We start from the raw sequence: 12,264 nt of genomic DNA, 5'->3' as shown, positions 1-12,264 counted from the left end.
TCTTTGATTTTCTACAACACACTACTTGATAACACATCTTTCATTTTTTGCCTTCTTGCTAAAGGGTCCATACTTGTTCATTTGTTGATGGAGTTTCACCTTCACATTTCTTGCTTTCCTTATGAGCTCCTTCAACTGCTCTTTTCTTACGTATTTAACAACCTCATTTTCTGGATTGGGATGCAAGGCAAAATCCCGAACAATGAAAACAAGGTTATTCGATTCATGCTCTCCCCACATTCCATCACAAGGAACCTTGTAAAGTATGTCACTTTCCATCACAAGGATCCTTGTAAAGTATGCGACCAAGATCCTCTTCATCCACCAAAATGCACTCATCTTCGAACATGTGGAGCCTCTGAACAACATCCATGTTCGTATCCTCCAATGTGGCCATCTTAGAAGTAGATCCAATCAAATTTCTAACGATTAGGTTGTGGAAAAACAAGTTTTGCTTTGAGTGATTGCAGGTTCATGTGGAATAGATTGTTCATCAATAAAACAATTATGTTTATCAAATAATTTTTCAGACTCAAAAATACTATTGAAATAAAAAAATATTACCCGGCCCAAAAATACTTCCAAATAGACTCTCTCAAAAAACATTATCAAAAAGATCGCTATCAAACGTTATTCTACTATCGAAATAAAAAAAATATTACTCGACCCAAAAATACTTCCAAATAGACTCTCTCAAAAAACATTATCAAAAAATACTTCCAAATAGACTCTATCAAAAAACATTATCAAAAAGATCACTATCAAACATTATTCTACTAACGAAAAAAATATATATATATTACTCGGCCCAAAAATACTTCCAAATAGACTCTCTCAAAAAACATTATCAAAAGAATCGCTATCAAACATTATTCTACGCATTTCTCGACTTCCTCACGCTCAGAAAAAACACATTCTTTTTCTTTCTTTTCTTTTTTTCAGAGAAAAAAGCATAATTTTATTATATTAAGATAATATAACAGTCTTCATGAGATACATAAAGGTGGCTTTAGAAGCCACGATCAGGGATGTAAAGCATAAACTGAGGCAGATGGATAAAAAAAAAAACTCCAAAAAGCAGATTGACATGATATTCTGTCATTACAATGGGGCATATATGCAGTCGCATTTTGAGTCAGTATCACCATATTACAAAAAGAAAAAAAACAATTTAGATGGAAACAAAAATCTAGCTAAATTGAAATGGAGTCATATATAGCAATGATGCGATGGAGGATATTAGAATAGGGAACTTTGGAATCACGGAAAATTTTGTGGTTCCTCTAGATCCAAGCACACCATATCATAATGATGATGAGAAAACACATTGGCTTCTGTTGGTTGCACCACCAGGCGAAAGCTGCATGGATAGAGTCAAAAACAATGTGAGGAAAACCAAAAATATTTGCTAAATCATACCAGATATGTTGTGAAGACCTGCATTGGACAAACATGTGAAGATTTGATTCTTCGTCGGATTCGCACATCGGGCAACGGCTTGGGCCTTGCCAATTCCTTTTCCTCAGGTTGTCCCACGAAAGGTTCTTGTTGTTATAGACCAGCCATGCAAAGAAGATCGTCCTGGGGGGGCATCCTGATTTCCAGAAGGACGTGGGAAAGATAGAGGTTGCTTGCGGCGCCCTTGAAGAGATGAGGTCAAGGTAGATATCCTTCACACGAGCTGGAACCTGAGCGTTTGACCAGACTAGGCAGTCAGATGTGCCATGTCGACGAATCCCACTGCCTGTAAGAGAGGATTGGACGGCATTCCATGAGGAGCAGAGTTCAACAGGGAGGAGAAGGTCATCCACGTCCTTCCATTGGGGGACAGAGCCACACCAATCAGCGATGATATGGTCCCATGTGAAGAAGCCTTGTCTGTGAAGAGCAAATAAAAGAGATTCAGGAAAAGAAATGGATCCCCGACTGCAGGCGATGGAGTCGATTCTGATAAAAATGCGATGACCCGTATGAATTCTCCACTTGAGATTTTTTAGGAAGAGATGCTGAAATTTTCGAAGACTGAGCCAAATGGCTGATCCCTATTTGGAGCCGATAGATCTGGTTCTGTACCAAAATTCAAGAATTTTTCCTTTTAAGTATTTAAATTTGATAGTGTCGCTCCATGGACTTTCCCCAAAGATCCCACGCCAGAGCGTTTTGCATAAGAGGGCCTTTTCAAAAGATCTCAGGTCCTTTAAGCCCCAACCGCCCAGGCTTTTAGGCAAAGAGATATATTCCAATTTGGAGAGGTGGATTTTTGATCTCTCAGACTTGCCGCCCCAGATGAAATTGGCCGTGATCTTGTTCAACTTTTGGACAATACTTTCCGGGAGAAAGAAGAGGTGTGCCCAATAAACGGCCATCTCGAACAGCACTGATTGGGAAAGAATGACCCTGCCTGCCAATGATAAGCTCCGATGTTCCCAGGCGGCTATCTTGTTATAATATCTTGCGGTTAACCAGAGCCAGTCCAGCTTAGAGTAGCCCTTTGCCTTGAGGTGAAAGCCTAAATATTTAAATCCCTCATTGATTGGTCTAGACTCAATGCCAAATAAATCAGATATCGATTTTACCATCTCCAGGTTGTCGCTGTTGTGATAAAGGGAGGATTTCCCTTTGTTGATATAGAGTCCTGTAGCCTTTTGAAATCTGTCCAAAATGTACTTCAAGCAAGTCCACGACATCCTACAGAGCATTGCGAAAAGGAGAACATCGTCAACGAAGAGATTATGCGAGATGTAGACTTGTCTGCAAATCTTAATAGGCATATATCTGTTGTCCGCAACCGCTTTGTTGATGTGTATACTTAGAGAATTCATGGCTAAGATGAAGAGAAGAGGTGAAAGGGGACATCCCTGACGCAAGCCTCTTTCAGCCTGAAAGAAATGGGAGGGGATTCCGTTTATGATGACTGCGTAATTCACGTTCTCCACGCACGCCATGATCCATCGGATGGCACATGCCCTCAGTCCAATCTTAGCCAGAAGGCATTTGATAAATCCCCAATCGAGGCAATCGAAGGCTTTCTGTAGGTCTATCTTCATAATAGCCGCCTCAATATTGTTTGTAGACATAGAGTAAAGGCACTCCTGGGTGTTTGCGACTGCATCCATAATATTACGACCCTTCAGAAAGGCGTACTGATCCTTGGTTAAATGTGAAGCCAGAGTGCCTTTAACTCTTTCTGCAATAATTCTGGTAATAATCTTGAATGAGATGTTGCATAAAGATATAGGTCTGAAATCGCTGAAAGTTTCCGCCTCCCTCTTTTTCGGAATTAAGGCAATCAGAGTGGAAGAGGTGAGATTGTGAACACTGCCCGACATCCTAGTCGCCTCTACCATCCTCAGCAAGTCGAGCTTGATGAGGTCAAAAAAATGGGAGAAGAATTCGATAGTCCAGCCATCGACATCGGGGCTTTTATCTGGCTTAAAAGACTTTATAGTTCGAAGAAGTTCCTCTTCGGTAACAGGTCTGAATAGGGCTTCATTTTTTTCATCGTCGAACATCTGTGGGGCCACCTCAATACCCTAGAGGATATCCTGGAAAGCAGCATCTGACTGTCTACTGTATTGTTTTTTAAAATGTTCTACCGCTTCTTTTGTGATATCCTATTGGGATACAAGCGTTTCTCTGTTCCCATTCTTTATCTTCCAGATGACATTTTTCTGGCGTCTAGCATTTGCAAAATTATAGAAGAACTTCGTGTTCTTGTCGCCTTCTTTAAGCCATAAGGCTCTGCTTTTGAGTCTCCAAAATAATTCCTCCTGCTTCAGTAATTTTAGTCTTTTCCTTTCAAGCTCCATTATTCTGCATTTCATACCGATTGAGCACTTGCCATTGTTTGAAATTTTTAGAATGGCATCCAGCTCTTGTCGCACTTGCAAGAGTTCCATTTTGTCATTTTTCCTTTTTTCAGACTGCCATTTTTTAACCATTTTTCTTATGGCCTCCATTTTGTCTCCATTTTCAACAAGCACAGGCGCTAAGACTCAACCACGCTTCAAAACTTTATGATCTTGTCTGCGAAAGCCCTTCAAATCTAATTGTAAGTCTGCAACAATTTAATTGTAAATCTGCAACAACAACCAAACAACACTAATTGTAAGTCTGCAACAATTTAATTGTAAATCTGCAACAACAACCAAACAACACTAGCTCACGACAGGTGCAAGCTGAGATCTGAGCATCCACACCAAAATTCAGCCACCACAATTTTAATTTTACCCACTGTGCAAATTAACAATTCCTTTCCCTTTTTCTTAATATTTTTTTATTCCATAATCACAAACAAAACATTATTTTTTTATTCCATAATGACAAACAAAACATCATTTAATCATTCGACTCATCAATTTTTGAAGAGTCTTTCTAAATGATAACACCTATTTTCTGAAAATTAAGAAACCACTCACTAATCAACACCACAAATCACCTTTCACTTAATTGGGAACTTCCACGAACCTAGGAGCACAATCTCAAAACAACGACCACAATTTTATTTTTAGTTCAAACTTAGCACGTTGCATAAACTTAGGGCTTTGTATTAACAATAAAGATAGCAGAAATTCATAGACTTATTTTTATGGTAAATAGCCCCAATATGTAAAATATCCACGTAACTCCAAGTAATTATCAACTTAATTCCAAGTAAAACCAAAAAACTTCAATTTTGTTTTTCTCATACCAAATTTCTCACTTGAATGGATGACTATCGTGCAGACGCATTTATAAAATCATCTTTACCCTTGGAATATTAAGTGCCTTGTCACAATTTGTTCCAACGAAGGTTCTTTTGAGCTCCAAACAGAAGAAAATGACAGTCAAAACGCATCGGCTCTCTCCTACTTTCGTGGCTCGAACACCGAAATCACATTCAATACTCTCTTACACAACAGCTTTAGCCAATTCGCCCTTCCCCAGAGCCTTTACCCGCTGCAAACAGATTTTTTCTTTTGCAACAGATGAGGAACATAAAGCAAAAACCACGAGCCGAGATTCCACTAGATCCGATCTAAAACGCCAGCACAATAGTTCTACAAAATCGAAAAAAACAGAGCACCGCGCTGGCTTACTCTCAGTAGCCACTCACAGCTAGAGGAGAACACTCCACGTTCTGTCCGGTTCCACACCCGGCTGCATATAACATGAATACGCTGCACTAAAAGTTGCTAGAGGTAGAGCAACAACCTCTTAAATGCGTTTCCACAACACACTGTTCACAACAATCTTAGTTGCACCACACCGCACCTCCGTCCACGACTCTCAACACCGACGCTCTCTAATCAGTGCCAATAGAAGGGCTCACTCCACACAGCTCTTAAAAACCGCACACAGCAGGCTCTCTTACAGCTCTTTCACACACAATACTGCAACAAACAAAACACTCTGCTGCAGTCTTCAGTTCTTCACCGCAGCAGACTAATATGATGGTCGACAGGCACAAAACATCCTCACCAATCTTCACACACGCCAGGGACTTCTGGAAGTCTGACGACATTTCCACAGGTTGCAATCTTCCACAGCCACTACACATAGCTCACCTGAGATCTGATACCATATCAGAGAGTGAAGAACTTCACACAACACAATTTGGTATTTACATGGGCAAAGAATGATTTTATATATCATGATGAAGGTTCTCAAATTTCGGTGGCGATGGCTTCCTCAGGAGGCTAACTAAACTTTCGAAACTTCCTTCTAAACTCTCCAGAAGAAATTAGACAGCGCATTAAATGCAGACAAAGGTTGGAATCAATGTTTTCCAACAACAATTTTGTTCGGGATTGGATCACTAGACTTATACAGAACAAGCTTCGGGAAACGTTTACTCTGGTTTATTTAAAGCATTAGAAATCTGCATAAATCTTTTGATCTAAAATTGTGACTTCATAATTTTTATCTTTCTCCGTAAAAATGGAAAAAATTTAACTAATACGAAAAAATATCTAAAAGTAAAAAAATTTTAAAATGTCTAAATTAATTTATAGGTAATTAAATTAATTTATATATTTAAAAAAATACTTTAGATAATAAAAAATTACCATCTTCCCCAAATTATATATCTCACAATTCCAATGAATGTCCTTTCTAATTTCAACAATCGACTGAACGTTTCCAACGATTTTAGATTCACCAAATTATATATCTCACAATTCCAATGAATGTGATTTCAAATTTCAACAATCGACTGCACATTTCCAACGACTTTAAATTCACCAAATTTGAGGAGAGAGAGCCGAAAGTGAAGCAATATAACCGTCCCATGTACCATGCCTTGGTTAAGTCAAAGTAAGGCCGTATGTGAAGCCATTTAGGGGAATTCGAAGATTTCAATAACGTTTATTTCGTTCTATAAATAAATAATTCAAAGGTCCTTTTATCTTACATAAGCTATAGCCCCTCGCTATGATTATGTTGATCTAATTCAGTGTCCTTGGAAGGCCATTATACATTGATTTAGGTTGATTGACCAGGAATTAAAAAGAAAGCCAACTAATGAATGTGGTAGATGAATGTTTCAACAATGAAAGAAAACAAAATTTGAGTGGTTTATATATATTTTTGGGATGTAGATTTATTTTAATTCTAGATCTATTAAGCACCGAGAGGGATTAAATCTCTAAAAAGTGGAAACCTCTTTTCCCAATGCAAAACTTGAAGAAAGGCTTACTTTCCATTCCCTTTTCAGTAGAAGAATCTTAACACACATACAACCTAACACTCACCAAGCATACTCATTTTCTAATCTGAGATTCCCTGTGCATAACTCTCTTGCGCTGAACTTTGTAAGGGAAATATCACGAATGGGAGTATGAGGTGTAATTAAGACTTCACATTAGAGAGAACCCTTGGTTGAAAGATTTCCATCAGCCTGAACATATGTTGTTCTACTTGAAAAAAAAGAAAAGAAAAAGGGGAAAACAATTTAAAGGAAAAACGTATTTATGCTTTAGTGGTTGTCAAAGGAAAGTAGGTTCGATTTCATGCATACTATGGTTGTTTTGTTAAGTTTGGAAACCATTTTTCCAGAAAAGTATAGGTTGTTCAAGGTGACATATAACAGGAATAATGTAGTGCATTATTGGAGTTTTCCAACCATATTACACCTAGACAGAGCTGGAAATAAGAGTTTATGAACTATTTGTAAAATGACAGGGTTTGAGACAAAGGATAAAGTTGTTCTGAAAGGAAAGAGATGCGTCTTAGTTGGAGGCACTGCAATAGAAATCAAAATAGGCAGCAATTTTGGATCAAATCTACAAGCCTACAAATGAGAATACCTTTTTTTGGCATTTTCTTTTTGAGGATAAAGCATGCAGGCAGGAAATTTGGGATTTTCTGTAATATTTCTCTTTTACCGACAGTGAGGTCAACCTATGAGAGGTACTTGATCCTATTTAAGTATGGGTTAGATAGGAGGAGAATAGTTGGGTAATTCTTGATCTGGAGACAACATTGTAGACATGAAACTTTCTCCACTCTTCAACCCATCAAACTCTGACCACCTCCTCCATTGTAGGCACTGAATTCAATGGTAGTTTGTTACCCTTCACTCACTACAATGTAGGCTTTAAGTATAGGTTAGAAAAGAGGAGAAGGGTTGGGTAATTCTTGATCTAGAGACAACATTGTAGCCATGAAACTCTCTTCACTCTTCAACCCACCAAACCCTGATCGCCACCTCCAATGCAGGTGATGAATTCAATGGTAGCATGTCACCCATTACTCACTACGATGTAGACAATCTCTTGGGTAATAAGTGGTATCATATAGTTATGCTTTGTTTTAACTTTTAACAATCTCTTGGGTAACAAGGGAGGCTGCATCGCAGCGAGTCCCTGCACATAGTTCGGATAGTTTTTTATCTAGCCCACAGCATGATATGGAATGGAATGATACTGTTAATCTTGCTGTTACCGAATAGTTTGTATGAGTGGGAGACTGAGAGAAATGATAATATCAGTTTGCAGAAGCTATGGGAAACACCCCTTGCAAAGTTTGAGTGCAAGGATGACGTGGGTTTCGATGCTGTAGCTCTTTTTAACTCTAATTTTGTTTTTTTTCCCGTCCTCAGATCACTCAGGCTCTAGAGATTTAATATATTTTTCCATAGTCTTGACAGGGATGGAATGGAATGAACCCTCATCAATACTTTACAACTCAGGCTATGTAGGTGTCGCCGAGGGTCCTGCACATAGTTCGGATAGTTTTTTATCTAGCCCACAGCATGATATGGAATGGAATGATACTGTTAATCTTGCTGTTACCGAATAGTTTGTATGAGTGGGATACTGAGAGAAATGATAATATCAGTTTGCAGAAGCTATGGGAAGCACCCCTTGCAAAGTTTGAGTGCAAGGATGACGTGGGTTTCGATGCTGTAGCTCTTTTTAACTCTAATTTTGTTTTTTTTCCCGTCCTCAGATCACTCAGGCTCTAGAGATTTAATATATTTTTCCATAGTCTTGACAGGGATGGAATGGAATGAACCCTCATCAATACTTTACAACTCAGGCTATGTAGGTGTCGCCGAGGGTCTCAACATCTAAGAGTTTTTGTCTACAATACGATACACGGGAGGTAAGCTCCCACAACTAGTTAGGGGTTTCCTCCTCTTCTTCATTAATAACAATGTTGTCATTAATAGTATTAATTTTCTTTTCCCCCTGGAGGTCGAGTGCTTGGAATTCAACAGCTAACTCAGGTATTCACCAGTTCATTTCTCAACTACGTGTTTCTGGGGTTGTTTAAGTCCATTTACAAAGACTCTTGACTAATCAATATGGTGCATTCGACAGTTCCATTCAGATCTAGGATCCTTCTTACTGCTACAATTGAGATTTTGGGTAGCTACGACATGCACTTACCATTTCACAGGTTCCTCTAAACCTCTTGTCACTTGTTGAAATAGGGTTACCATGCTTTTGGCTAAGACTCGTATCAGACAAACTTTAGTTTGTTTTAATAGTTACATGCATACGTTGCGTTGACTATCTAGTTTTGGCCATAAGGCCATGTCCCCATAGGGGCGTTTGTACCATTTATAAAATTATAATTATTGATTTTACAAAATACCCAAAACAATTTTTCATTAGTTACTTAATGTATAAATGGATATGTTCTCCCTATTCGATCTTGGTTCTTACCCAGTTCTGCTAGAACATGTATTTTCAATGTTTTCAGATTTATTATTCTTTCTTACGTCGTGTAGACTATTGTCTAGTTCCTCCTTCAATGATTACTGAAAAATTGTAGCATGTAATATGTTCTGTAATTTTATTACTTATGCGTTGCACGCTAGAGCTACACACGATTTCACCGAATCTTACCAATTATTTGCTTGCTAGCTAATGTTTCATACTTTTGTTGAGGTCATGGTTGTAAAATGGTTAATGTAATGACTTCCTTATTTAGATATTATGAGTTGAATTACTCTTTAGATTTAGATCTTTGAACTTGGGACTCCATGTTATCTGCTGGAAACGATATTATGAGTTGAATTACTCTTTAGATTTAGATCTTTGAACTTGGGACTCCATGTTCCCTGCTACAAACGACCTGGCCTTCAAGGCTAACCTAGGTCTGAGACAAAATTCTATACAGAATTATCTTACTTCATGGTATTACCCACGGTGTAACTATGTTACTGTGTAGTTTCTTGCTCTGTCTACTTATCATATACAAGCAAATACAGTAGTAGTAGTAATTTGTATGCACGTAAAACATGTGAAAGACAGAGGCTCGGACAAGATTAGATTGCAAATAGATGTAACTTAATGTTTGTATTGAATAATCGCCTTGAAACAAGCAGACAAGGACCATCATGCTACCCTCTATCACATTGAAGCTACCAAACAACATTTGAAAGCTAGCCATCGTAAACTCAGTAAAGTATTTAATTTAAAAATAAAAATAAAAATTGTTATTAATAAATATAAATCAAAGTGGCACATTTAACACAATGATATTAGATATTTTCGACAGATGGTATCCATGCCTGCATACTTTCACAAGTATGCCACATGGATTTATGCTCGGACCACTTGTCCATAACGAATCGAGATGTATGTCTGTTGTTATTTTTCCTGTTAAAGCTCGTAGACGATAACCTGCCATTTTTCCTCCTGTTAAAGCTAATCGAAGGTGGAGGTCACCACTGGTTAGCTTTCCTGAGAACGTGGCGGTCATCACTTGCTAGCTTTCCTGAGAACCTGAATTGACCAAAACTCAAGCGGTATGAATTCTTTCTGTGCGGTATGAGCGATATGAATTGGTCTAAGCGGTATGAATTCTTTCTCTGCCTTGTCTTCTGTCCATTATCTATTAGCTAGTCCTCATCTGTAGAATTGTCCGCTTTCGTGTATTGCTTGAACCATGGCATCCACAAATGGTGAATTTCAGGACCTAGAGAAAGAAGGATGAAAATGGTTCCAGTTAGCAAACATAGGTCTGCCACTCGAATCAATCCTTTGATATATCTATATATATATATATTCAATATCTATATATATATATATTCCAAAACCTAGAGGAAGAAGGTACTGCACATTCACCGGAATAATATTAGTAATATTATACTGGACTGAAAATGAAGGTAATTAAAAGGGAAATTGTAAACAAGGATGTACGCCGAAACTGTGAACAAAAGTGTAAATTGAAACTTTAAATAACGATGTAAATGAAAGTAAACTTTGAGATATTGAAGTTACAAACAAAAACTTATTGATAATCATACGTACAGCAGTGAGCCAACGGCTGATAACACAGTAAACTCAAATATTGCTTCCCCTTTGTACAGGTCAAAACTATAGGAGAAATTTCAAAAAAGACCCTAACAATTGAAGGGTCACAATAGATAATTTATTCATGCCTTTAGTTTTTCCAACGAACAATATTACCTTCGAATAAAAAAAGGAATAAAGGCCAAAGGCCGAGAGAACCGCCTCTATTCCACAGGATTAGAACAACTCTGTTATTGCAAATTGCCCCAGCCCAGACCTGCAGTTATTTATATGTTCAAAAAGACATTAAGAGAAAATATGTCAAAATTACAGTATATATTTTAACATTAAAGGCCAAAAAGAGAAAATGCATAAAAAGGATAAGAGAGAAACCCACTGCTTATTTAAATAAATAGATAATTGCCTAATATGAAATAGAAATCTCATTTCCTCTGACATTGAATTTGTTCGCTAATATTATGCAAATGTGTGTTTCACAGTTCTAGAAACTGATAAGGAGACAGGAAATTGGCGTATGGTTCTGGCAAATGGGAATTTAGCCGAGCCGCACTCAGCCCTGTCGCTGCAATTTACAAACAAAACCGACATTAATCTCGACTGCTACGAACAATTGCAGAACTACGGAAAATAAAAATAACTGTCATCAAGAAAAAAGGTTGGCAAAAAATGAAATGAAAATGGCAGAAGAGCTTGCGAAACAGCTGCCATTGTTAAGATGATCCAAGAAGAGGAAAACTGATTAATTTCAGAGCAAAACCAGCCAGAAATGAAGTTGCGCGTAGCGAATACAAGCTACTAGTTCGATGCTGTGTGAAGGCAACCTACTAGTTCGATGCTGTGTGAAGGCATGGGTGTGGTGATATAAGAAGGAATGGAGGTGCATGCCAAGTGGTCAACATGCAGATATGAGCCGGTAGGCGGACACCTCGCGCCATGAACCAAACCTTACCATATGTATGCCGTTCGGATATCATACGAAATAACATTAAACATTAGCCAATTAATGTTAGCATTAAGAGCAAACCGCTAACGGTCAGGCGCTGTTCATTGTGCCTAAATAGCAATTTAGGCTATGGTCGGGCCTCTTCCGCCTCGGGAAGAGGCCAAATAAGATGGCGAAGGCAAAGTCAACTGAAGTCAACTCCAAACTTTACAATATCACTGCAAATAACATACGAAAAGTTTGCAAATTAATGCTAACTCGGCTCCGAACGGTTACTATAGTCCCTGCCGGATGCCAGATGGCAGGGACTAATAAGTGGTATCATATAGTTATGCTTTATTTTAACTTTTAACTCTCTAAGTCGCTTGGCTATATTTATTTAATTGTTCTTGTGGTGTAGTGTGGTTTTATGTGCTTATTTGGAATTTTGTTCCTTGAAGTGCACTTTCTTTCGTGCAAAGATCATTTTGCTTGGTTGTTAAGCACATCTTTGGAATTTGATACCAAACAACTAAAATTTATTATAATGAATTCAATATCACTCAATTGTTTTTGGACAATGTGCGATTGAGT

The 12,264-nt window shown here is 38.0% G+C and overlaps 1 long non-coding RNA gene across 2 annotated transcripts; it reads right to left on the bottom strand.

Annotated features, from left to right (window-relative positions):
- Positions 1-10,369: 10,369 nt before the first annotated feature.
- Positions 10,370-11,262, bottom strand: LOC149254743 (uncharacterized). Of its 2 annotated transcripts, XR_016266314.1 has the most exons (3): positions 11,125-11,262; positions 10,905-11,004; positions 10,370-10,410 (listed from the first exon to the last, which is right to left on the bottom strand). It is a non-coding gene; the product is annotated as an uncharacterized LOC149254743 (long non-coding RNA). The 2 variants fall into 2 exon arrangements; XR_016266313.1 differs by having other exon boundaries at positions 10,905-11,234.
- Positions 11,263-12,264: the final 1,002 nt, after the last annotated feature.

Source organism: Pinus tabuliformis, chromosome 7 (genome assembly GCF_031772625.1).
Source record: "Pinus tabuliformis cultivar Carrire ecotype Pingquan chromosome 7, CPIR1, whole genome shotgun sequence".
In the NCBI taxonomy this organism is placed as follows: Eukaryota; Viridiplantae; Streptophyta; class Pinopsida; order Pinales; family Pinaceae; genus Pinus; species Pinus tabuliformis.
This window is presented reverse-complemented; position numbering and strand designations above follow the sequence as displayed.